The 26,094-nt window shown below is 38.8% G+C and overlaps 1 pseudogene; it reads left to right on the forward strand.

The window, feature by feature from the left end:
* The first annotated feature begins 13,016 nt into the window (after positions 1 to 13,016).
* On the forward strand, positions 13,017 to 25,759 carry LOC125250277 (annotated as a pseudogene).
* Positions 25,760 to 26,094: the final 335 nt, after the last annotated feature.

Below are 26,094 nucleotides of genomic sequence, written 5' to 3' on the forward strand. Positions count from 1 at the left end.
CAATAGGTGCCTCCGCACCTTCGGTGCTTGGCCCCTAATAATAATAATAATAAGAAAACTAACGGAAACAATAGGTGCCTCCGCACCTTCGGTGCTTGGCCCCTAATAATAAGAAAACTAACGGAAACAATAGGTGCCTCCGCACCTTCGGTGCTTGGCCCCTAAAAACTAACAATAACAATAGGTGCCTAAGCACCTTCGGTGCTTGGCCCCTAATAATAAGAAAACTAACAATAACAATAGGTGCCTAAGCACCTTCGGTGCTTGGCCCCTAATAATAAGAAAACTAACAATAACAATAGGTGCCTAAGCACCTTCGGTGCTTGGCCCCTAATAATACTATAGGCTACTGTGTATCAGCAATAATACATTAAAACAGGTAAATAGTATTCAAATAAAAAAAGTATCTACATTTATTTGAGTAGACGTGACCTCAGGTCTGATCTCGCATTGGTCTAAATGACATAACAAACATCCTGCGATTTGAATGTGGTTTTTCTCCTCCTGCGCCCCCTAAAGGAAAATATTTTTGTCTCAAAGGAACAGTTATCTGCCGCAGATTTCAAAATAATTAAAAATAAAAATACATGTCAATAAAAATCACATTGTAAATAAAATGTGTAACTTGCACAAATAAAAGCCTTGAATGGACAGCATGAAAACTGATTATATTAACAGTAACCTATTAAAATGTCTGCACTGATCTCTCATAAGAGTTTGCAATTACATTTGATTTTGAATATTTCATTTTTTAATAAATGCAAAATAAATAAAAGAAAGTTCACTTACATGACCCTAAATTTATAACGTGTCTTATACTGTATGAAGAGATATAAGTTACCAATGCTCTCTCTTTCCCTCAGCGTTACTTCTCACTGAACGAACCGCAGGTCTTATTCACCACAGCGGCAGTGTTGTTTTTCAGTATCCGCCCAAATCGATTATAGCTGAGTTGACGTTAAACGGGCGATTTCTGGGAAAACCTTATCCAGTGACCAAACCCAAACGAACCAGCGTTGTTTCACTTTTAGTTTCACTTTCGTGTCAGCATCACTGATTCGCCAAAGAGAGAACACGCTTCGTCTCTGTAGCTGCCATTTATGGTGTACAGATAAAAGTATCTCACAGGAGGAGCCTGTGCGTTTGCAATCCTATTGTAGTTGTTTTAAGAGTTTTTACTTCATCCGGCTGTCAGTAAGGTAGTAATAATAAGGTTGTTTTATTTAGCTTTAATCAAATAGGCTAATTGTTTGATTTTATGCTATAGCATGCAATCACGAGAACGGCTCCAAACATAGCAGTGTGTTGTTGCTTGGATTCTTTTGCTATTGTGTCATTTCAACCTTTTTTTTTTTTTTTTTTTTTTTTTGGTTATTTTTCGGGAAGCAGTTGCTATAGAAGGTCACAATTTGAAAGCAAAACGCATTAAAACGATCAGATGAACGTTGAAAACTTTAAATTGCTTAGGCTACTTTTTACTGCTGGAAATGTTAAACCTCTTGTCCATTCAGTACACACGTGCTACAACCAAGTACCAACTAATTGATCACATCTGTTTATCAATTTCTTTAAAGGTGCCATAGAATTGAAAATTGAATTACCCTGGCATAGTTGAATAACAAGAGTTCAGTACGTGGAAATGACATACAGTGAGTCTCAAACACCATTACAATTGTTTCCTCCTTCTTATGTAAATCTCATTTGTTTAAAAGACCTCTGAAGAACAGGCGAATCTCAACATAACAGCGACTGTGACGCAACAGTCGGGAACATTAATATGTACGCCCCCAATATTGCATATGCCAGCTCATGTTCAAGGCATTAGACAAGTGCACAGCTGAATCATCAGACTTTATGCAGGTAAGCAAGCAAGGACGATAGCGAAAAATGGCAGATGGGGCAATAATAACTGACATGATCCATGATAACATGATGTTTTTAGTGATATTTTTAAATTGTCTTGCTAAATGTTTCGTTAGCATGTTGCTAATGTATGTTAAATTTGGTTAAAGTTACCATTGTTTCTTACTGTATTCACGGAGATCAGAGTCATGTCGTTATTTTCATTATTAAACACTTGCAGTCTGTATAATTCATAAACACAACTTCATTCTTTATAAATCTCTCCTACAGTGTAGCATTAGCCCTGTTAGCACAGCCTCAAACTCATTCAGAATCAAATGTAAACATCCAAATAAATACTATACTTACGTAATCTGGTATGCTGCATGACGAACACTTTGTAAAGCTCCATTATATTAGCTGTGTGAACTTTGTTTATGCAATGTATTATAGAGTTATGAGCTCGGGGGCGGGGAGCGCAAGGATTTAAAGGGGAAGCAGGCTGAATCAGTGCATTTATAATGATGCCCCAAAATAGGCAGTTAAAAAAATGAATAAAAAAAAAATCTATGGGGCTGAAACTTCACAGACACATTCAGGGGACACCTTGGACTTATATTACATCTTGTGAAAAAGCGTTCTATGGCACCTTTAATGATCGTCTGTTGGCTGTGTGGATGATGTAGCCGCCCCATGAAGGGATGTCACTGTAGCCTTTAGTAGCTCAGTCCAGGTACTAAATTGGTCAACATCAGGAAGGGGAATATCTGAACTAGTGCATACATGCAGGCAAATTGCTGACTTTTCAACTCTGCCTCTGGTTCAGGTTCATCTGCTGGCAAAGTGGGCCAACATGATTCTGGCTGATACAGGAAATTTGGTCCATTAATCCATCGACAAGGTGGGGTTAAATCCTTTAATGACTGGCCTCTTGTTATGAAATCAGCTGGGTTGTTCCCTGAATCAACGTACCTCCAGGAATCAATATCGGTCAGTGTCTGAATTTCGGCCACCCGTGTCCTGACAAAGACTTTGTATCTGCATGAGTCAGATTTAAGCCACTGGAGGACAGTCGATGAGTCTGACCAGAGAATGACATGATTAATGTCAACAGTTAGTTCAGCTTGAAGGATATTAGCCACCTGCGTACCAGTAAGTGCTGCACTAAGCTCCAGCCGAGGAATTATCATTTGCTTACGAGGTGTCAATCGTGAACGGGCTAACACAAATGAGACATGCATATGTCCTTCATTGTTCATTGTGCGCATGTAGGCCACTGAGCCGTAAGCCCTCTCCGATGCATCAAAGAATATATGTAAATCCCGAATGATGATTTCTCCATGCCCCTTAAATGGAGTGTAACATCTTGGGATTGCGATCTGATCCAAACTTTGGAGCTCTTGTTGCCAGTCTTGCCATCTGGTTAACAGGCTCTCAGATGTGATTGGGTCATCCCACCCAAGATTGTTCTTCCATGAATCCTAGACCAGCACTTTAGCTTGGGTAGTAAATGGAATTAGATAACCCAGGGGGTCATATTGTAATGCCAAAACTCTGTAGACATTACGCAGAGTGGGTTCAAGGCATCCGGATTGACTGGGTTTGTAGCTGAATGAGTCTCTGAGGCGGTTCCATAGTAGCCCAAGTGTACCTTCCAGAAGGTCAGTACTCTTTTGTGATAGCCAGAGTTCACTATTCTGTGATGTTGCTTCAGAGGGAAGATGCTGGATTACCTCGGGTCTGTTGCTGGCCCATCGGCGGAGCTCAAATCCACCTGTGAGCAAAAGTTGCCGTAGATCATCTTCTTGCGCTGAAGAGCAGACACGGGGTAAGAATGTTTGGAAAGTCTCAAGTTATCTGCGGTGAAAGCATGATGAATCGGCCTGGTTTGTGCAAGGGTGACACATGAAGGGAAACAGTGGCTCCATGCAGATTAATTACATCCTGATGGACAGTGTGTAGAGTGTTTCAGGTTCAGTTAGGAGATTCAGCTGGTCTACAGCTTGTGACAAAACAATATTACGCTCTGAACCATCATCTAGCACTGCGTATGTTTCCATTACTTTCTCTTGATTGTGCAGTAAGACCTTGATTATCTTCAACATTAACCTTTGAGATCATTTGGGCCTGTCTAAATAGACCTGTGGGATTAGAACATTGACCAACAGTACACTCTTGTGGATCTGTAAGGCTGCATCATGCAATATGGTCAGATGTAATGTCACAGCTAGCAAGTAATTTGTGGTCTGTATTTATAAAGAGACGCACGTAATCGTAGTGCATCCTCGTTTCATTCATTCATTGAATCTGGAAATAAGCGTGAGTGTAACGTGGTTAGTAGACGTGGGAAGAAGGAGGCGGGAACCGGCGAACGTTCAACAAAAGTTTAATTCAAAATAAACAAAGAACAAAACGAAAGTAATGCCGGCAGACCCTCGTGGACGTCTGCCGGCCACACAAACATAATAAAACATAAAATAAAGTCCAGGCCTGGTCCTCTCTCGTCCTTCACTGATGTCGCTCCTCCTTTTATGCCTCCGGAGCTCCTCCGTGAGAGACTCGAGGCCGGCACGCCTCGCAGATGACGCTCATTATCACTCGCGTCACCGGCCTCGCGCCGTTCCCTCACGGCTCTCGCCCGCCCTGCTCGTCACATACCCCCAACGCCCCTCGCAGGCCGGGGGGTACTCCCGCGACTGCGCTTACTCCCCCCCGGGGCCTGTCTCGGCGGCCGCAGCACCTGGGGGTAAGGACAGACGAGACGAGAGAAAGGAGACGGAAGCAAGGGGAGCGACAGGACGAGAGAGGGGAGAGAGGAAAAAGAAAGAAAAAAAAATAATTCTTGGTCCGGTTCCCAGACACACTGCCGCCCGGTCCTCAGCCAGCCGGGAGGCTCTTCCTCGCGGTGCCATGCAGTGGCACTGGACGCTCGGTGGACGGCCCGATCCTCGACCGCCTCCTGGCGGCCGGCGATGGCTCCTCCGACTGAGGGCAGCCGGCAGCGAGTCCCCCGTCCCCTGCTCCTCCCCTTCATGGCGGACGGCAGCAGGCTCCGGCCCACGGCAGACGGCGGCGACTCCTCCGCTCCCTCCAGGTCCTGGACGGCAGCCACCCCACCTCGTCCCAGGAGCACGGCATCCGGGTCTCCGTCCCACCTTTCACAAGGCTCCAGCACCACCGCCTCGGGCAGCCTCTCGCGGTCTACACACATTCCCGCGCTGCCCGAACTCCGCAGCACCGCGATCCCCCTCAGCAGCGAGGGCTCTTCGACAGCATGTCCCTCCTTCCTCCCGGGTTTCGGCACCAATGTAACGTGGTTAGTAGATGTGGGAAGAAGGAGGCGGGAACCGGCGAACGTTCAACAAAAGTTTAATTCAAAATAAACAAAGAACAAAACTAAAGTAATGCCGGCAGACCCTCGCGGACGTCTGCCGGCCACACAAACATAATAAAACATAAAATAAAGTCCAGGCCTGGTCCTCTCTCGTCCTTCACTGATGTCGCTCCTCCTTTTATGCCTCCGGAGCTCCTCCATGAGAGACTCGAGGCCGGCACGCCTCGCAGGTGACGCTCATTATCACTCGCGTCACCGGCCTCGCGCCGTTCCCTCACGGCTCTCGCCCGCCCTGCTCGTCACAGTGAGCTTGCATCAGGTAATTTGTTCTTAATAGTTATTTTAATGTTTTAATTGATGGTTGTTCCTGTTTTGAGCAACGAGACACTTATATTGCTTCATGCTGCTCATGCTTACAATTGTTTGTGTCTCTAGGTCACCTTTATGTGATTTGAACGCGGGGCAAAAGGCAGTTGTATGTATTTGTTTTATCAAGGTAATGGGTTTATGCAAAGATAACAGTAGGTTAATTTGGGTGGGCAGAAAGTCATTTTATCTTGTTGCATTTCAGAAGTCCTTGTGTGTTGATGGTGATTGGCCTGGTGATGCAGTCTTCAGAGTGTTGAATGAGTTGAGAGTGAATTAGGTAACAACAAGTACTATTTAGTTTTTATTTATTTATATGCTTGAAGGTGGTTTTCATGAAAGTCTGTTTTGTAGGTTTATTTTAAAAAGAAGAACCGTCCCTTTTCTTAAATCCAGCTAATTTTAAAGGTATTAGATTAAATCATTTGATTTCATGCAAATGTGTATTGCAGTCATTAATAAAAGGTTTTTATTTTGCAGGACTAGCAAATAAAATTGGCCGTTTTCCTATATTATATGTACATATATGTACACATAATATAGGAAAACGGCCAATTTTATATATGTCACATATATTAAAAACCTATATCAAACCTATATTGAAACATATATGTTTATATACGTTTTTTCCATGTGGGACCAATTTCACGTGTTCGTGTAGCGGTGTGTTTTCTGCGTTGTGTCGTAATCAAAGACAGACTGCGAAAAATCTTGCCATCAGGTCCTCACTTTATTCTGTATAACACAAATGGCAATATATGAGGACTTGTGCAGCATACAAACAGCATGCGGCAGCAACGCACAACGCTGAGAAAGAGAGATATTAAAAGTAACTTAAGTAAAGAAAAATAATCAACGAAACATCTGAATGTACATCACAGAGGGGTTTTGGATTACAATCATACAAATATATCATGTGAATTCAGCTGTTACATGAAACATGGCCTTAATTGAATCACCGCAAAAACTTTGTGCGACCTACCGCTGTGATGTCTCATGCAGACTGGGAAGCAGCAAAGTGCGTCAACACCCCAAGTCAGCATGGCGGCAGGAAACCCCAAATATGGTCATGGCAAGTGGAATCACAAAATAATTGTCTAAATACATAACTGCTACATTCGCACATACATAAGTTCTTGCATAATTTTTTTCGTTAATTCTTAGTTTTTGCCTTGATAATAGAAAATATGAGCTAGGCATCATGTATGACAGTCAAAAATGAGATATGAGCTACAAAATGACCAGATCCTGCCATTAGCTATATAGAAGACATATCTTGTATGTATAGGGCATATATATGGATATGAAGAAGCAATACAGGAGACCTATATTTCCTGTATATGCACATATATGCACCTCAATTTTGCCTATATGTGGCATATATACACATATATGCAGTATATATACGCATATATGCAGCATATATATAGCATATATGCAGTATATATGCGCATATATGCAGCATATATATAGCATATATGCAGTATATATGCGCATATATGCAGCATATATATTATCATATATGTGCATATATGCAGCATATATGTACATATACACTGCATATAGGTTTCATATATGCGTATATATCCACATATAGGTTCTTTCCATGTGGGACGACTATTGTTACTATTTGTTTTTCTTTTATTTTTGGTGAATTACCCTAATTTCCCTTTTGGATGTTGTGTATTCATATTATTGTATACTTTCAACTGATACTGTTTTCTTTGTTTTCTTTCTTTTAGTTTTTCATCTAATTTCCGTGGCAGCTGCAGGGTCTCCTCCAAGGGTGTGACTGGCACTGGTGAGGTGGTGGGCATTCTTCTGTGGTTCCTGTTGATTTTTTTATCCTTTTGACTGCAGTGGATTTGGTGCTGTATTTGGAGTGTGCATTGCAAGTAGTGGCTATATTTTTTTACACACGTATGGTTGTGCCCTGTTGGAGCCCTGCGGTTCATCATAAATTTCTTTTAAATTTTGTTTGTTCTTTTTCCTTGCTGAATGATGTGTACAAGTGTTTTAAACATTTAATTGTTCTTATATAAAATTTGGTATTTATTAATGTGAATAAAAGCTTGTACAAGCAATACATTTTCACTACAGTCTGTGGCCAGTTATTCACCCACTTGTGGTGGGTTACATCTCTTTTGGGCGAGAAGGTACTGACCTTTGCTGATCTTTCTTGACAGATCTGGCAGTATCAGTTTGATACAGTGTAGCTGCTTTATTGGAGATGCACTTCTCCTGTGACTTCATCTGCAGCCATGCAGACAGATCAGGTAATGTATAGGTGCGATCTGTGCCAGTTTGCATAATACCTCGGCTGACACAGTACTCAACGAACCCATCGCGATATGATGGTGGCATCTTGCTTAACAAGCAATCAACATGAGAGCCACAGCGCAGCTCGTATCTGTTTGGGCCCTCCAAAGGTCTGAGCATCCCTACTAGTGTTTGGATAGATAAGGAAAAGTAGTCAAACGCTTTTGCATCACCAAACTTGACTGATGGTGCATTCAGTATGACACCTAATTGTACTGTACCAGCTGACAAGGATGGCCATGTTTATCCTGGTGCGCTTGTAATGCGGTTGTGTATGGCCTGGGGTCATGCATGTATGCTTTGGCCAACTGGAGAGTGCTAGGAAGTTTTAAGTGACTTTAAAAGGACCTGATATTTGTAATTTTCACTCAAATGAGGCTGGTTATTCATTACATTGTCTAAGGCCATCTTTAGTAGTGCAAAGTCACTTTCCCGGCCAGTGTCAAAGTATGGCATAGGGACTTTGGGACTCCATAAGCTGAGGCAGCTAGCATTTCCAGACCAGGTGGTTGGGCTGGGGAGGAGTCCAATGCTGCCTGACTATGAGAGGCGTCAGATGGGGGAACAGGATACGGTACTGCTGTCCAAAGAGGGCTAGGATTCGTGGTTTGGTAGAACTGAGTATGTAAGGGAGCCCCTAATGTTACAGGAACTGTAGGTGGGGCTGTAGGTAGGGACTATATGTGACAGAGGTGTCTGAGTAATGGTGCGGTCTGGTCACCGCAGCTGGGTTAAAGGGCAAAGGAGCAGCATAATCTGGCCTAGACATTAAGGTGGGCTGTGCAGTAACTAAGCCGATGACCATGTAACTATACTGGGCTGGGTTACTTAATTAAAAATTAACGGGGGTTCAGCTACTGAAGCAGTAATGTGTTCAGCAGGTAATACAGGGGAAGGCATTACTGATGTCTCAGGTATAAAGTTAACATGGCAAGGGGTAGAATGACTAGGCATTACATGGTCGGATGATTTAAGATCATCAGTAGCAGCAACTCTGTGTTTTTGAGCGCTTACCTAAAACAGAGGTAACTGTGAATCAGGAACATTAACATCTTGAGATTCCTGTTTAAGAAGTGCACAAACATATTTAGCAGCCTCAAGCTTATTTTGAACCTTTTTGAGATGTGTTATATAATGTTATAATGTTATTTTTATTAAATGTAGATTTTAAAATAAATAAAAAAAAAAACATTGAATTATATTGGTCAGCGGCTGGTGTTGCCAAAGAAGTCCCTGGCTGCTAGAGATGCCGCATTTTGCACCAGCCCTCTCTCGATCGATTTATAGAAAGTCTTATCCAGGGGCCTAAACCAGCATTGTTTCGCCTTTAGTTTGACTTTCGTGTCAGCATCACTGATTCTCCAATGAGAGAACATGCCTTGTCCCTGTACAATTTATGGTGTAAAAGATAATAAAGTATCACACATGGGGAGCCTGTGCATCTATACGCTTGTTGTAGTTGTTTTGAGGGTTTGTGAACAATGTTTTAAACAAGTGATGGGAAGTCTGTCTCTTTTCTGCGAACCGGTTCTTTCGGACAGTTCATTTCAATGAACCGATTTTTTTTTTTAAAACGGTTCACCGGTTCTTTTACGTCCTCATGTAATGATGTCAATTCTATCCCGGCGGATGAAAATGCATTGAAACACATTCAAATAAAGTAATTTGTAATCATAATTTAAGTAAATAATAATCATCGTCATCATCAACATCATCAGCATCATCATTTTGGATACGTTTATTAGCCTACATTTAGGCTACGCTTTGCAAAGAGCACCCCAATGCAGGCACTGATGTGCAAACGCGGTTGTTTCACACATCTTTTATGGTAAAAAGTGAATATAGTCTTCAGCTTTTTACAGAAACCATGATCCAGCTCATAAAGTTTAAAGGGTTAGTTCATCCAAAAATTACATTTGCCATTAAGTACTCACCCTACTTAATGTCGTACTCATGTTGTTCCAAACCCGTATACCTTCATTCATCTTCAGAACACAAGATATTTTTAATATTTTTTTTATCTCCCATATAGAAAGCCATGAAATCACAGGTAGTTTTGAGAATTTCAATGGCTTGTTGACACATTGCTTTAAAATTGCAAAAACTACATTTCTGGACCTTGTGGACCACATCCAGAAATTTCGTAGATATAACAGGTATGTATTTCAGCAATGTGCACTGCACACTAATGTGCATGATATAATATTAATATTACAGTGGCATTTTTACACTTACAGTTGCATATTACACTTGCTTTACAGTTACAGTATAGTAGGCTAAATGAATGTTATACAGACACATACTATATCACACACATACACATGAATACATATATACAGTGCATGTATATATAGTCTTGTCTTTTTTATTTATCACAAGGACATTTCACAGTAATTTGTTCACTGTCATAAAAACCATAGCCATAGTTTAGGCTACATCTGAAATATTCATCACTGTTGACAACATGGCTAAGCATTTTGACCATCTTGTTCGAGAACAATGACGCAAGGAGTTGTCATTCTGATGGCTCTGATATGTTTATTGACATAAATACTTGCTTTTGAGAGATGGACTAAGGATTCTGAGCAAGTTCCAGGCTTTTGCAAGTAATCCAATATGTTTTGCTGTTTGTACAAATTATTTCGAGAAATGAACAGACAGTTTTGCAAATTGTAAGGATGATTCAAGAAATGTACCAAAATGACTGAGAAAAACTGTAAGAGCACCTGATAATGAGACCTGATAAAATACATATGTATGTATTTTATTATGTCTTTGAATGACTCGACAGGTGAACCAATAGAGATGGTATAGGGCAAATTCCAAAAGGAAGGGCATTGCTCTTAGTGAGGACTTTGTAGGGAGGGGCACTCATAGACATATAATAAACACATTACATGTCTATGGGGGCACTTGCGTGCTATTATGTATGTAGCCGTTTGGAATGGACTTTTGTCACTATCTTCACCTGGGATGTTCCCATGACAACACAGCTGATTTGCTGTTCTTATGACAGAAATTTCTTATTATTGCTGCTATATATATATACATATACATACATAGCCTACACACACACATACTGCTAAAAAAAATTAAAGGAACACTTTGAAAACACATCAGATCTCAATGGGGGAAATATCATGCTGGATATCTATAGGCCTACTATCTATATGGACTGGGTAATGTTTTTGGAAGGAAAGAAGGAAAGGATGTCACATCGTTTGATGGAAATGAAAATTATCAACCTACAGAGGACTGAATTCAAAGACACAACAAAAATTAAAGTGAAAAAATGATGCAGCAGGCTAGTCCATTTTGCTGAAATTTCATTGCAGCAACTCAAAATGGTGCTCAGTAGTTTGTATGGCCCCTACCTGCTTGTATGCATGCCTGTCAACATTGAGGCATATGAGACGAAGGATGGTGTCCTGGAGTATTTCCTCCCAGATCTGGACTAGGGCATCAGTTTGATCGCCTTTTTTTTTTAAGTAAAGCATTATTGATGGAACAATTGAGCGTTTTTTCCTCTTCGTTTTGTACTTTGTAGACGGTCCCTATCTGCTATTTTACATTACAAAATATATATGTTGCGATACAGCAAAGCAGATTAAAACACATAAACTACATTGTGTTCTCTCTTCTACATTTTAAAACAATTTGAACACACCCTGTTTTTTGTTTTTATGCTGACTTGATCTATAAGTGTTTCGAAGCTGGATCTCTGATGTCAACGTCCAACGTCAAACTTATATCGGGTAGCTTATGCATGCCAGAGAAAGGGTTAGGCCTACATTCATTTGAATTGTGTATGGTCATTGTCACATTTTTATTCATAATTCATTCTCATGTTGTTAACGAGAATAACAAACAAGACGAACTTAAATGAAATGCCTTCTTTCAGTCAGTAGGACAGCAAAAAGCCAAACTTAGATCTTAGTCTTAAACTGGAAGGAATACATTTAAAAGACAAAAAAAAAAAATTAATAATTATCTCAGAACAATGTGCCAAATTTTAGAGATCACAATTTCAAGATGTCAATTGGAAAGAGACCTTTACAATTTCCAGACACTTTTGTACCAATAAAATTAGGAAGGTAGCATTTAAGATTGTTTATTGTATTTATCCTGTAAAACAGTTCAAAGTTTTGTAAAGATATTGACCTAAAATGTGTTTTTTGCAAAGAGGGAGATGAGAGAAGGCCTATTGTACATTTATTTTGATTGTATTTCATACAAAACTATTTTGGTGTGATCTGGCTTTTTTGTGAAAAACACAGATTGAATTACAACTTAAAGTAAAAGATGTTTTTTTTTTTTTTTATGATAGGCTAATCCTGGTGATTTCAAAATTTAGTTTATTGTGAATTTACTCATTATATATGGAAAATTCCTTATCCACAAATGTAAATGGGGAGGGAAAAAAAAACTAATTTTACTCATTTTAAAATAGAAATAGGTCACTACTTGTATACATTAAAAGAAATAAGAAATAACAAAGCCCAAAAACTGTAAATTATTTTAAAGCCTTGAATCTATTCTGTGAATAACTTGTATAGCCTACTTGTAGCTACATGTGACTTTTTTTTTGCTATTTCTCTTCTTTTTTTTTTTTTTCATAACATTTAATTTGATATAGGCCTATATTTAATGTAAAATATGTTATTGCTCTTGTATGTTTATTGTTCAAAAATTGCAATTAAAAAAAGCTCCATAAGACTGGATGCAATTGTTTAAGACATAATATTTTTACATGCAAAATATAGAACGTTTTCCTGTAAGCTACTAAAAAAGCGAACGGTATCGGGTTATTTATAATGCACGACATGGTGGCACCCAGAGTCTGTGTTTAGCAGGTTAAGTTAAACGGGTGATTTCCGGGAAACCCCTGAACTTGTCTCGAGGGAACTGAACCAACGTGTTGCCAAGTCCGAGGTTTTCCCGCGGGTAGTTTTTCATGTCCGCGGGTTAAATCGACCCAAAATAACGTGATATTTAGCGCCTGGAATGCGAATTTTAGCCCCCGGAACACGATTTTTACCATGGGACAACCCACCCCCTACCCCACCCACTCCGAAATGCCATTGGGCTAGTTTTGAGGATCATTTGGGCAGGTTTTGTTGTGAAAACCTGGCAACCCTGTAACCCACCCAAGTGGTGCATAGGCCTACTTTCACTTTCACTCGTTGCAGCATCATTATTCACTGATGATCGTGTCTGGTTTATGACCTTATGACTCACACAGAATAACAGATTCAGTCACGGGAGGAGCCGGCGAGTTTGTGCAGCTCAGAAATGAACGGTATCGCTTTCTGCTGTTAAAAAAATAAATCGCTAACGGCAAACAATTTGCTCTGTCTCACTTTCAGTAAGGTATACGGTTTAATCTTCATTTATTTTATTTTATGTGTACATATGAAATCGCGAGAATGGCTTTGTTTTTATTTTTGTTTTGTTCTTGTGCTTTGTTGTTGTTTTTATCGCAGAGTCATGTCTTGTGGTGGGTCCATGTCCGCTCCGGTGTGTCTGATTGAAAATGATGAAAATGGGAAGCTGTGTGTTAAGAAACAGGCTAAAGACATTCTGGATGGGATCAAGGAGCCGGTGGTTGTAGTGTCTGTGGTGGGACTCTACCGTACGGGGAAATCCTATATTATGAACCGCCTGGCAGGACAACAGTCCGGTGAGAGAAAAGATTTGGAGCCAAGAGGGTGTAAAAATAACTTTAGAAAGATGGAAGCATCTTTATTTTATTTTTAAACAGGGATTGGTAGGTCTATTAGTAAAATCTTTGTTTAATTATGCCAATGGTGACAGTTCAAAAATAGCAAAAAGCACTTGTGTTTTTTTGCATCAAGTTTGCATGCCTACATTGTAAACTTTTGATTAGTAGTTCCTTTAGAATTATGAAGTAATTCTTGAGTTATTACTATCCAATACTTTACAAAAAACTCAAAAGTTTACAATGACTCCAGTATTTACTAGAGAGTTATCATGTTTCTCACTTTAGAATACTGATCCAAATAATTAGTAATTCCTTCTGAAGGATTTGATGATACTTCAGTCATTACTAGTGGATTACCATGACCTTCACTTTAGAATTAATTATACATTATGCATCATTCATGTTAATTATGAACCTGTATAGTTCTTAGTAGTTCTCTGGGAGAGAATGAAAAAACTGTAGTTACTGACAGTGGCGGAGCCAGGATTTTTTCATAGGGGTGGCCAGGCAGGGGCCAGCAACCAGTCCGGGGTGGCACATAAGTATTCATTATTTCGACATAAAAATGAGTCTGACTATAATGTACTTGACTTTGCAATTTAGATAGTGAATTAGATCATGGAATGCTGAGTGAATTTGACATTTTTTTTCTTTCTTTTTTTTTTAGTTTTTAATCATTCCTCACTTGCAGCCATATTAATAAAGGGGCTCACACTATAGCTAAATCTCAACTTGTTCAGTCAGTTCTGGTACTCAAAACTCCCAATAGCTTGTTCTCCATTGTTGCATCTCCATGGATGAGACATGCAGATAACTACATACTGTACTTCAAAGATTATTCAACCTTCATTGAATTTTATGTATAATCAATGAACTTAAACAATTCTCAGTTTGTCTGTTTCAAAAAGTAACCAAAAAAGTAAACACTAAATGTTTAACTTTCTATATTGTCAAAATAAATAACTGCAACAGTTCTATCATACCCAAATTAAACTCAGTACAAAGAAGAAGAAAAAAGTGTTCTCTTCTGAATTCCCATTTGCTGATGAGGAAGCGGAAATCAACAGCACATATGCCAAAATTTAAAATTATTAGTCTATGCATTTAAATGTGATACATTTTTGTTTGTACTTTATAAATTAACAAAATTAGCATCTTCTATTACAAATGCACAGTTCTCACATTTATTTATGCATTAAAAAATTACATATCAGCTTGTGCCTATTGTGATCTCACATAGCAGAATATTTTAGTCCAGAGACATTTGGCATTTTATATATAATAGGCCTACATACATGCATGCACAGTTTTAACGCAGCTTTAATCGCCTTTTTGGTTATTTCATGACTTAATAGACGACAGAACTACGACGTTGCATGCTCGTAGTTTCTTTTGCGCTTTATTTATAGTGAGTAATATACAGCGCGCCATATTTGCGCGTGATTGAAAAGTGCGCGGTCTTGCGACCCACCAGTTGAGAAACATTTATGTAAGTTATATATAATGTTCGCTGTTCACTGTTGTTCTTCTGAAGCTTATTCGGTACCTGAATCATTTCCGCGCGCGTTTGACTTGCGCCTGGCGCTGAGGCGAAGTGTGCGCGTCTGAAAAGTCTCCCGTTTTTTATGGTCTTAACGAGACGGTTCTGCGTTTAGTCCTTGTCAACAAAAAAGTAGACAGAAACAGCAGTTTTGAGCGGGGTGGCCAAAGGGGTGGCCAAGCTTAGGCCAAGGGTGGCCACGGCCACCCCTGGCCACCCCCTGGCTCCGCCCCTGGTTACTGATTAGCTAATAGTGAACTACCATCTTCAACTGAGCACTAACTGAGTACTAATCAGAGTTTCTTGTAAGTTAATAGTAGTTAGAGTATTAGTAATGCATTACTCATTTGTTCCTGTGTAGTTATTCATTAATGAAGGATCAGTATTCTAAAATGTTACCGTTTTATTTAACTAAATCACGAACACACAACTAATCAAACAAACACATACACACAAATCACACATAAAGGGGAAATGAGAAAGTGGGAGTGAAGATACCGTAGCATAACAGGGGAATGGAGCTATGGAAAGAGTAATTTAACAAGCTGAAAGAACCATAATTTCTCACTATAAATCACCTTTGTTAACAAAGGGGTTCACAACTTAATACTAATAATACACATCTTAATAACTTAACACTAATCGCTGTTTAGTGTTCAAATGTGTGATACTTGCAATTGCCTTAGCTGTTGAAGAGCGTCCGGATATGCAGTCTCGAGAGGAATTCTTGATGGTGCTGAAGTTGTAATCATTATCTTCTGCACTGAATGAAGAAATGACGACAAACTTGCAGACAGAAAACAAACAGAAAACTTTATGAGATTGTTACCAACATGCAGGAAACCATTTAGTGACAATCACAAAACAGGAAATTGCATCTCAAACAGGATATCATCTAAACATTTTCTTTGAAATAGTATGTTTTTCAGAAACAAAAACAATTTGAATACAGATATTATATTTCTGAATTCTGGATTGGCAACTAGATTTTTAAAAGATTTGTTTTTCATCTTTATATGTTATTGTGATTGTCTCAGGCTTTGCTCTCGGCAGCACTATTGAGTCAAAGACTAAAGGCATCTGGATGTGGTGTGTCCCTCACCCCACTAAAAAAGGACACACTCTGGTGCTGCTGGACACAGAGGGACTTGGTGACGTGGAAAAGGTGAGGAGAAAAACCACACTGCATTCATAGTAACGTTATCTCTATAGCAACAAAGTCTATTATTACCTTGTCTTGTGCTTTCACTTTCCATTATCTAGATGAGAAAATTTACTGCACAGAATTATTTGGACTTTACACAGTTTTAAACTGAATGGTCTGAATGCTAGTAAAGGTAAATAAGTGGCCACTTATTCTGTAGCTGACGGACTGTTGATGTTTCAGGGGGATGAGAAACATGATACGTGGATCTTCTGTCTGGCTGTTCTTCTCAGCAGCACTCTAGTGTACAACAGCTTAGGGACCATTGATAACATGGCACTGGAAAAGCTGCAGTATCCTTCTCACATGCACAATAAATATGCACATCCACTGTAATAAATTAAAAACACTCTCATAGCATTAGTGTAATTCTTCCTGAACAGTGCTGAATGTAGCTACGTTACAGAGCTGACGGAGAACATTCGTGTGAAGGCAGAAGTGAGTCGAGATGAGGACCAGTCGGCAGATTTCATGCGTGTTTTCCCATCGTTTGTTTGGGCTGTTCGTGACTTCACTCTGGAACTGAAAAAGGGGGATAAACAAATAACATCAGACGAGTATCTGGAGAGTGCATTGAAACTCAAACCAGGTGAGAAAAAGAGTTGGCATTAAACACATACAGTACATACTCTTTTACTTACAGGCAAAAACACCATCACAGACCATTTATGTCCTGCTGAAAGACATTTTAGACCAATTAGAACAATATTACAGTAAATTATATGATTGTCTTATGGCTACAGTGTGCAGCTAGTGACACACTAGTCATAATGACTGTCTCCAAACAAGTTTTCCAAAAAGAAATCTCCAAACTAATTCCTTAAATTGGCACTCATAAAATAATACAGTGTTTTCTAACCCTTTGGATCACTTCATAATCTGACCCAAATATTACTGGTCTTGAAGTCTTTACTTATGAGCTGATTAGTTATATCAGGTGTGTGTGTTTAGAAAGAGTTTGAAAATGTGTTGGTGTGCCTCCAGGAACAAGGATGAGAAAGAATAATCACTGATATAGGGTGCTTGTCAAATGGAAGCCTTGATCCTATTCCTAGGAAGGAAGGAAGGAATAGGATTAATGCCTTCCTTCCAAGGTAGGAAGGCATTAAGGCATGTCCAAATCCAAAGATAGCTTCACTTCCTGTCTCCTAAACCTGATCAATTCTTGAAGGCAGCATAGATGTATCCTTCGCTGCCTTTGATATACCACAATCCTGTGCTTTCCATTCTGTGACAGCTGAGCTAAAAAAATAAAGATGGCTTCTGAAAGCTGTGGCTGGCAGTCAGTTTGTGTGTAAATGTATGTTTTTGACCAACGTTTTCCACTTTTGATGTAATTTCTAACGAGTAATTAGTAATTACATATTTGCCTATTTCTCGCCAAAGATCGCTCTATTTTGCTGTAGATCAATAAACCGTTACGCTGCCTCATTTCTGTCTGAAATCAGTTTCGTAAGGAGCCTTTGTGCACAAATGCTGCCTGCAAAGTCTTTGCCTTCCTAGTCCAGTTCTTCAAAGGCTTGTAGGCTAGTGTCCTCCTCAGCATTAAATGCTAGAATGAAACAGTCTAGTAAGTGCACATGGCTACGTCACACATGTTCCCGTCCCCACAGTCACGGCACGAAAATACTATTAAAACTTAATTTTGAAAAAATACTTTGTATTAAAAATCTCAGTATTAACTGGCTTTCTATTAATGCAATACAGTGAATGACAACCATCTGTGGTCTCCCAGTGACTTACATTATTGGCTGTTTATTGTGAAGTGATTAATTTTTACACCAAAACAAAAGATAACATGTAAGCCTTAATCTCCAAAAACATAGTTTTTGTCTTACATTTCGCAATGAACTCAGACAAACTAAGGATTGTGGGTGATTGAAGGGTACATCCTTCAAAATGAGCTGAATGAAGGATGCGAAACAAAGGCTGCCTTCAAAGGATCCTTCAAATGGAGATATGAGATGACAATGACGTGACAGCCGAGATATGCAGCTTTATTAGACCACAGACTTCCCCTCTGAAACTTCTGAAAGTCAGCAATTACTCAATTACTTAAAAGATATGTTAGGGTTCTTTAGAGATATAATGTTCCAGCAAGTCTGCTTAATCGGTTACCAAAGAAGCATGTCAAAATTGTTCAGGAAAATAAGATTTTCTTATCAAGGTGATAAAATGTTGTGTAGCACAAATGAGTACACCCTCCTAAAAGTTAATAATAATAATAATAATTATTATTATTATTATAATAATAATAATTAAATGTATTGTCATTGTAAAAATACAATGAGATTACATTAGAGCATCAATCGATATCATGAAGTGCAAAAGATCTACAATAGCACAGTATATAACCCGGACAACATGTGACAAAAAAGGAATGTAATACATAATATAGACAAACTCTAGTAACCAGAAAAAATGTCTATAGTTAAGTGTACTGCAGCAATGCAAAGTCCAGATCTTCAGTTATTGCAGTTATTGGAGGATGGTGCATGATAACAGAACAATACAGCATGTAACAGACAAGGAATGTAATATATAAGATAAATAAACTATAGTAACCAGAAAAATGTGTATAGTTGAGCCGTCTGACTGCCTGGGGATAGAAACTGTTGGTCACTCTGGAGGTTCTGGCTTGAAAGGACCTGTACCTCCTACCTGAGGGCAGCAGGTGGAACAGACTGTGTGCTGGATGTGACCTGTCTCTTATGATGTTGTATGTCCTGCGCAGACAGCGGGAGTTGTACACAGTAGAACAGCATTTTTCGGCACCCAGCTAGAAAACCACACTAACAGCCCATAAATCAGCACACTTTGGATTGCAAAGCTATAAAAACTTATCATGAGCCTCTGGGGGAGTTTGGCTCTTTTCAACTTTTTCAAGTAAAAGAGTCTCTGCTGGGCCTTCCCTACAACAGATGTGATGTTACTGCCCCAGGACAGATCCTCAGACACAGTGAAACCCAGGAATTTAAAGCTATTCACTCTCTCCACTGCCTCTCCATTAATGTAGAGAGGGGAATGTGATTTGATTTACGAAAGTCAACTATGATTTCTTTTGTCTTTTTGATGTTGAGCCAAATCATATTTTTTAACACCACCCTGCCAATAGTTCAATCTCCTCCCTGTATGCCGTCTCATTGTTGTTTGTTATGAGGCTGAGCACAGTTGTGTCATCTGCAAATTGAATGATGTAATTAGTGGTCGAAGAGGCAGAACAATCATGTGTGTAAAGTGTGTAAAGTAGTGAGCTGAACACGCAACCCTAAGGGGCACCAGTGCTGATGTGCATGGGGTTAATGTTGCCCAGGCAGAGTCTCCCTTCATGAAGGCTCAGGACTGGTGCAGTGTTGTCGTTGGTGGGCAGGTGGGACCACAATGTGTCCTTGTTCTCCCTATCAAAACAGGCATAGAACAGGTTTAATTCCTCTGCTACAGTGGAAGAACCATTTACAGAGGCAGATGTTGTACACTTGTTGTCCAATATCGCTCTTATTTCTTCCCACACTTGCTGTGAGTTTGTTGAGATGTTGAAGTAGTCTTTAATCCGCCTTTTATAATCCAGTTTATTGGACTTGATGCCCCTTCTAAGAGCACTCCTGGCTGTACTGTAGGCCTCTCTGTCTCCAAACCTATAAGCTGCATCCCTGGCTTTAATTAGCATCCGAACCTAATGCTTCATCCATGGTTTTTGGTTAGGAAAATTTATCAGCTTCCAGGATGTAACTCTGTCTATACAAAAATTTATATAATCCATAACTGTGGTGGTGTATTCATCAAGGGCCTGGTGTGTTAGTAATTCCTGGTCTCTGAAAACATCCCAGTCTGTGTAGTGGAAGCAGTCCTGTAGCTCAGGGATAGCTTACTAAATTTACATAAATAAAGTTACTAAATAAAACAAAATAATTTTTTCTGGTGTAAGTTTAAGGCAATGTTTGATCAACAGGTAAGTATGATAAACCAAAAACATTTAAAGAGAAGTAATTTCTTGACATTTAAAAGTGTTATATAGCCCACTGAATCATTCTCAGACTTAATGATGATAACAATGGAACCACTTGGGAGAGAACTGTCAGGAGACTTATTTCTTAGCACAAAAGAGGACAGTAGTACAAGAGGATTATCAAATCATTGTTTTAAGTGTGAAAATATTCCAAAAGTAACACAGAAATTCAAAAACAATGGACATGTGACAAGGCTCCTGAAATAATCAGGCCTTCATTTTAAGCTTTCATTTAGTGATGAGGGATTTTTTTGCTAGATAAAGAGCAGAAGAAATACCAAGTGAGTGTCTCAGAGCCAGCAAAAGCTATGAAAAGAGCTTTTTATCTCACAGAGTAAGATGCAGCCTGCAGAAATGACGTGCATGGTTGTTGTTTTTATTGGAACTACCTACTGTAGTCAAAGCACAATAAAGTCAGTTAGCCATTTCCAAAGCCCATATTTACAAAATATAGATTCTGGGAGTCAATACTCTGGTCAATAATTTTGGATCTAACAGCATCCAAAATGTTATGGTGTTGCTAGAGGAGGAGTACAGTGAGAAGTGCCTGGTTCCCACAGTAAAGTTCAGTGGTAGTAAATCTCTTATATAGGGATGTATGAGTGCTGAAGGTGTGAGGGAGTTGTACTTTATCAATGCTGTCATGAATTCCCACACCTGGAATGTGTGGGAATTCTGTAGAGACGAGTGGGGGATTCTGTAGAGACGAGTTGAGCAACACTCATCATTAAAGATCAGGGCATTTAAGGAGCTCATCATCCAGGAGTTAAACAGGACAGATGTGACAATTTGTCATGAACTTATACCCTCCGTGCCAAGAAGGGTCAGAGCAGTATATTCAAAATTATGGAGGGCATAGAATATTATACATTTGTACCTTAAATCTAGGCTGTATTCATTTCTGCAATCCTAAATGTATATAAAAATGTCTAATTTACTTATTTTGTGGCTATTAATGAAATATATTTCTCAGTTTTTATTATGTATGTTTAATACATTTTAGTTTTGCCATCTTTCCATGAATTGTATGAGTGATCATAAAGAATGTTTCCTTTTGTATTTGTTCAGAGGGGGTGTACACATTTATGCTGTGCATTGTATTATGATTCCATAATTATGTTACTAATAATTATCTTATTTTAGGTAGCTCAGCTCAGACTGAGCAGTATAACCTGCCCCGCCGCTGTCTGCGTAATTTCTTTGCGGTGAGAAAGTGCTTTGTGTTCCCTCGGCCGGCTAGTACAAAAAACATGAGAAGAATGGAGGAACTGGAAGAGAACGATCTGGATTCAGAGTTCCTTGAGCAGGCAAAAACTTTTTGCCGTTACATTTACAACAATGCAGAGCCAAAAGTCATCAGTGGAGGCCGTACTATTACTGGAACAGGTGTGTACCGCATTAGAAACCCTTGAGAACAAATTTATAAAAGTTTTGAATGTCTTTTGAGAACCAATGACCAATGGACTGTGTATAATAAAACAAATACAAATGACCTGACTGAACTATTTAGTTGTGTTTCCTGACAGCTCTGGGGAATCTTGCTGAGGTTTACATAGAGGCGATCCGCAGCGGGAAGGTTCCATGTCTGGAGAATGCAGTCGTGTCTCTGGCTAAGATCCAGAATGTCCGTGCAGTGGAACAGGCCCTGGAGTCCTACATGACCGAGATGCTCAGCATGGCTCAGCTTCCTATGGACCCTGAAGATCTGTCCCAACATCCACAAGGTCGCAGAGAAGAGGGCCACTGAAGTTTTCATCGCCACGTCCTTCAATGACAATGACCAGATCTACCAACAAGAGCTCATGGTAAAATTGAATTCTTTTTGTGTTCTGTTTGCATTTACATATAAGCATTAGCATACATTTCATTTAAAGAAAATTCCATGTTGTTTAATACAAGTGATGCTCCTTAATGTGGATTACCATAGAATTTTTTTTTTACCCTTCCAATCAAATTTTATTAAAAGTAAAATACCTCATAGATCATATTTTATAGCATGAGCAAAAACGTTTTGTTTTTGTGTGTGTCCCTTTAAATGCAAATGAGCTGCTGCTCTCAAAATGGGGCAGAGTTTCAGGAGTTCATGTTAGCACTTAGCAACGCCTCACATTACTTAACACAGACTCACTAAAAATGTCAGAAACTGTTCAGCCTTTTATGTTCAAAACGGAGTCAGACAATGATGGAGACACTCTAGAAGAAGTGACAAAATTTTGAATGCAACAGTTAGTTGATTGATTTATGTAGCTGATGTGGGATATCTTAAAGTCATTGATTAGCAAATTCTGTCATGATAATCTATAAATCGCTCGTGTGGGAAGTTCTGGGAACTGTTGTTGCCTACAGAGCCAGAGAATCAATGCTGCATGAAGATAGTACAGGTATAGTTTAGTTTAATTATGGTTATAATTTGTCATTTTGTCACTAACCCGGGAAGAAGCTTGTTGTAGTCCTTAAACAGAGAACACTTTAAAAGAAAATATCTTTGTTTGCATTGAACTTTCAGTGATGTAACTTTGTAGATGTTGTTTATGCTCAAACAGCAACATTACACACTAACTAAAGTTAAAAAAGTGAAATCGCAATGAACCCCCCCCCCTTTAAACTACAATTTTGTAAATGTCAAAGCAGCTACATTTTCTTTTTCATTATTTGAGCAAATTCTATACTTAAAGTTTAGAAGATTTAAATCTTGTGTACTTTGAAGACCTACCAGAAATAGAGTGAATATGTGCACAGATTCAAATAATGGAGATTAAATCTATGTGCAATATATTCCCTTTATCTTAAATAAAAGTATAAACAGTTTTCTCTCTCTCTCTCTCTCTCTCTCTCTCTCTCTCTCTCTCTCTCTCATTGCTTCTCAATTTAGGGGAAGATTCATAATGAATATCAAGACATGTGCCAGCAGAATCATGAAGCGTCTCTCATGCAGTGTGAGGAGGTTCTGCGTGAGGTGTTCGATACACTGGAAAAAGGCATTTCTGATGGAATATACCTGAAACCTGGAGGATACCGACAGTACAGAGACAAGCTCGCACAGCTAACCAATGAATACAGAGCAAGAACACAGTCACAAATAATGGTACAGAACACATGCATGCTTTGCTTGTGCTTCATTGTTCTGGATGGTCACAACAGCATGTAACAGCACTGATAAACATTCTTGATGCTGATAAAGATTAAAGATAACATGACAGCTAACAGTCATTAAAATGAAAGGTTGTTCTAAAGTCTGTTTGCCTTAGTTATTGTCCTTGAAGCATAAAATTAGACATTTTGAAGAATGTAGCAGACCTGTCAAACCAGAAAAAGGGTGAACAAAAAAACACCATGACTCATGTGCTAAATTTTATGGTATGCAGTATAAAACAATTAATATCCTGGGCAACTTTTATGGTATTTTAATGATTGTTTTTATTTTGGAGCTTGACAGCTATGGTAACTAAGAACTTTGTATAAGAAAAAACAGCATCAACATTCCTCATGGAAAAATTAACACCATGTTAATGGTTTATATATTTGGGTGAACTATTCCTTTCAATATGATTTGTTGCTATCAAAACAATACTCCCATTTTTAAGAAATGGATAATTTAAATGATTATAAATGTTTTGTTTTTTTTCCCCACAGTGCGAGGAAGTGTTGAGTATGCATTTGAAAGCAAAGGAAGAGGTTGGAAATATGATTCTACAAGCTGACCAATCTCTCAGTGCAGCGGAACAGGAAAAAGAGGGTACAGTTCATCTTCATACTTTGTCAATCAAGGCTGTCAATGATACACAAGATTATGCATTGACTTCAACCAGAGCATATAACAGTAACAAACAGATTTTGTCATTAACGTATTGCTAAAGTAGCTCACACTTTCATTACTATACACTTCTCTTGTGTAGGCCTGTGTATATAGTCAGAATGGGTGTGTAGACTAAACTCCCTCTTTCTCTATACAGTGCAGAGACTAAAGAATGAGGTCTTAGAGCAGCGACAAAGAGGCCTAGAGGAACAGAACCGGTTACAGGAGCAGGCGTTTCAAGACATGCAGAGATCCCATGATGAGCATGTGAATCAGATCATTCAACAGATGGAGAGAGAGCACGAGAGAATGAGGAGAGACAATGATCGAGTCCTGGAAGCCAAACTGAGGGTAAAAAGGACATTTACTCTAAAAACTCTCACATGTTCAATGTTGTGCTTAAAGGAAAATAGTTGTAAATAGAATTAAAGAAAATACCAATCACAATTCGGTATGCAAATCGATGCAAGAAATACATGAATTTCATCACAAACTCAAATGAAACTCAGTGAGTTGAAGTAATCACTATTTCTGAATAGGTGAACATTCTTTCAATAAAATGGCCTGAATTGATTGCAAAGGTGTAATGCTCAAAGTCAGAAGATTATTCAATTTAATGGTTTAGGAATACCAATATATTGCTGCTTGTAAGCACTGTAATGAATAAGAGGAAGAAATAATTAAATTTAGCAGCAAATGTATAATTTAAGTCATACTGTCTTTAAATGCTTACAGAATAAACAAATGTAAGAAGTAATGTAGAATATAGAAAATGTTTATAGGCTAATTATATAGAATATGGGTGATTCTCTGCAACAGATTGAGATGTTTTTGACATGCTTGATTAGATGTACTTTCTGAGTTTACAAATTGCTCTACAAACTGTGTTTTTGAGGTTTACTGAATGTGCTTATGGTCAAGATTAGGATTAGACATTATTTATTCAGGTGCTGTTTGTGTTGCAGGAGAAGGAAACTCTTCTAGAGCAGGGCTTCCAGAAGGAGGCTGCCCGGATGCAGAGCGAGATTGACAGCCTGAAAGCAGACATGAATACACAAGAGACGTCCCAACCCTCCACGTTGAGCAAGGTTGTGGATGGTATCGGCACTGCGGCGACTTTGTTCTTGCCAGGCTTCATCCCTAAAGCAGCTGGTGTTGCTCTTTCCTGGCTCTCAAAACTGTTTTGAAAATGGATATACATTATTCACACATGCTATTAACTGCCAAGCTTGCACCAACATTTTTTATGAACTATAAACAAAGCTGAACTATCAGAGTGATGAGAACAGAACTCTTTTACATGTAACTTTAAACTGATTCACGTAATCTGATTTCTGACGTAAATCTTCCTGGCAACCTTCCAATTATATGCTGATGTTTGGCCATATTGAGATTGACGTTGGCCAATGTCTGTGTCTATTTGGCAGATTAACAAAAGCCTTGTCAGTGGACAATAGAATGGTATTTTCTTTGTGTTTAAAGTTTTAGTTAACAGAATTATACGACTTAAACTGAATTATAGTGTATTCACTTTTTCTTTGTTTTTGTTGGCTTGTAATCAAATAGAAGAAATTTTGACGTGCCTATAGGCTGAAAATGGTCTGTGAAATATAATAAATGTTTGATTTGATTCAGACTGATTGTGTCTCAAACAAAACAACACATTATGACAGGTTAGGTAAGTAATTGAAATGGGAGCACATAACTGTATAGAGCTCAAAGGGTTAGTTCACCCAAAAATAAAAATTCTGTCATTAAAGGCAGGGTAGGTAAAAAATGTATAAAAAACTTTTTTTTCAAAATTTGTTTAAACTTTATTTATATATCAATACATATTTAAAATGTAAGTACTCTGAAAAAGAAAGTATAAAAATCGAGTGTCTGTAGACCTCTCACGACTGTTTTAAAGACAGCTCATTATTTCCATTCACTCCACCCCCTCCCTTCTGGGCTCCTTCCAAAGCC

Source organism: Megalobrama amblycephala, linkage group LG17, assembly GCF_018812025.1.
Source record: "Megalobrama amblycephala isolate DHTTF-2021 linkage group LG17, ASM1881202v1, whole genome shotgun sequence".
Classification (NCBI taxonomy): domain Eukaryota; kingdom Metazoa; phylum Chordata; class Actinopteri; order Cypriniformes; family Xenocyprididae; genus Megalobrama; species Megalobrama amblycephala.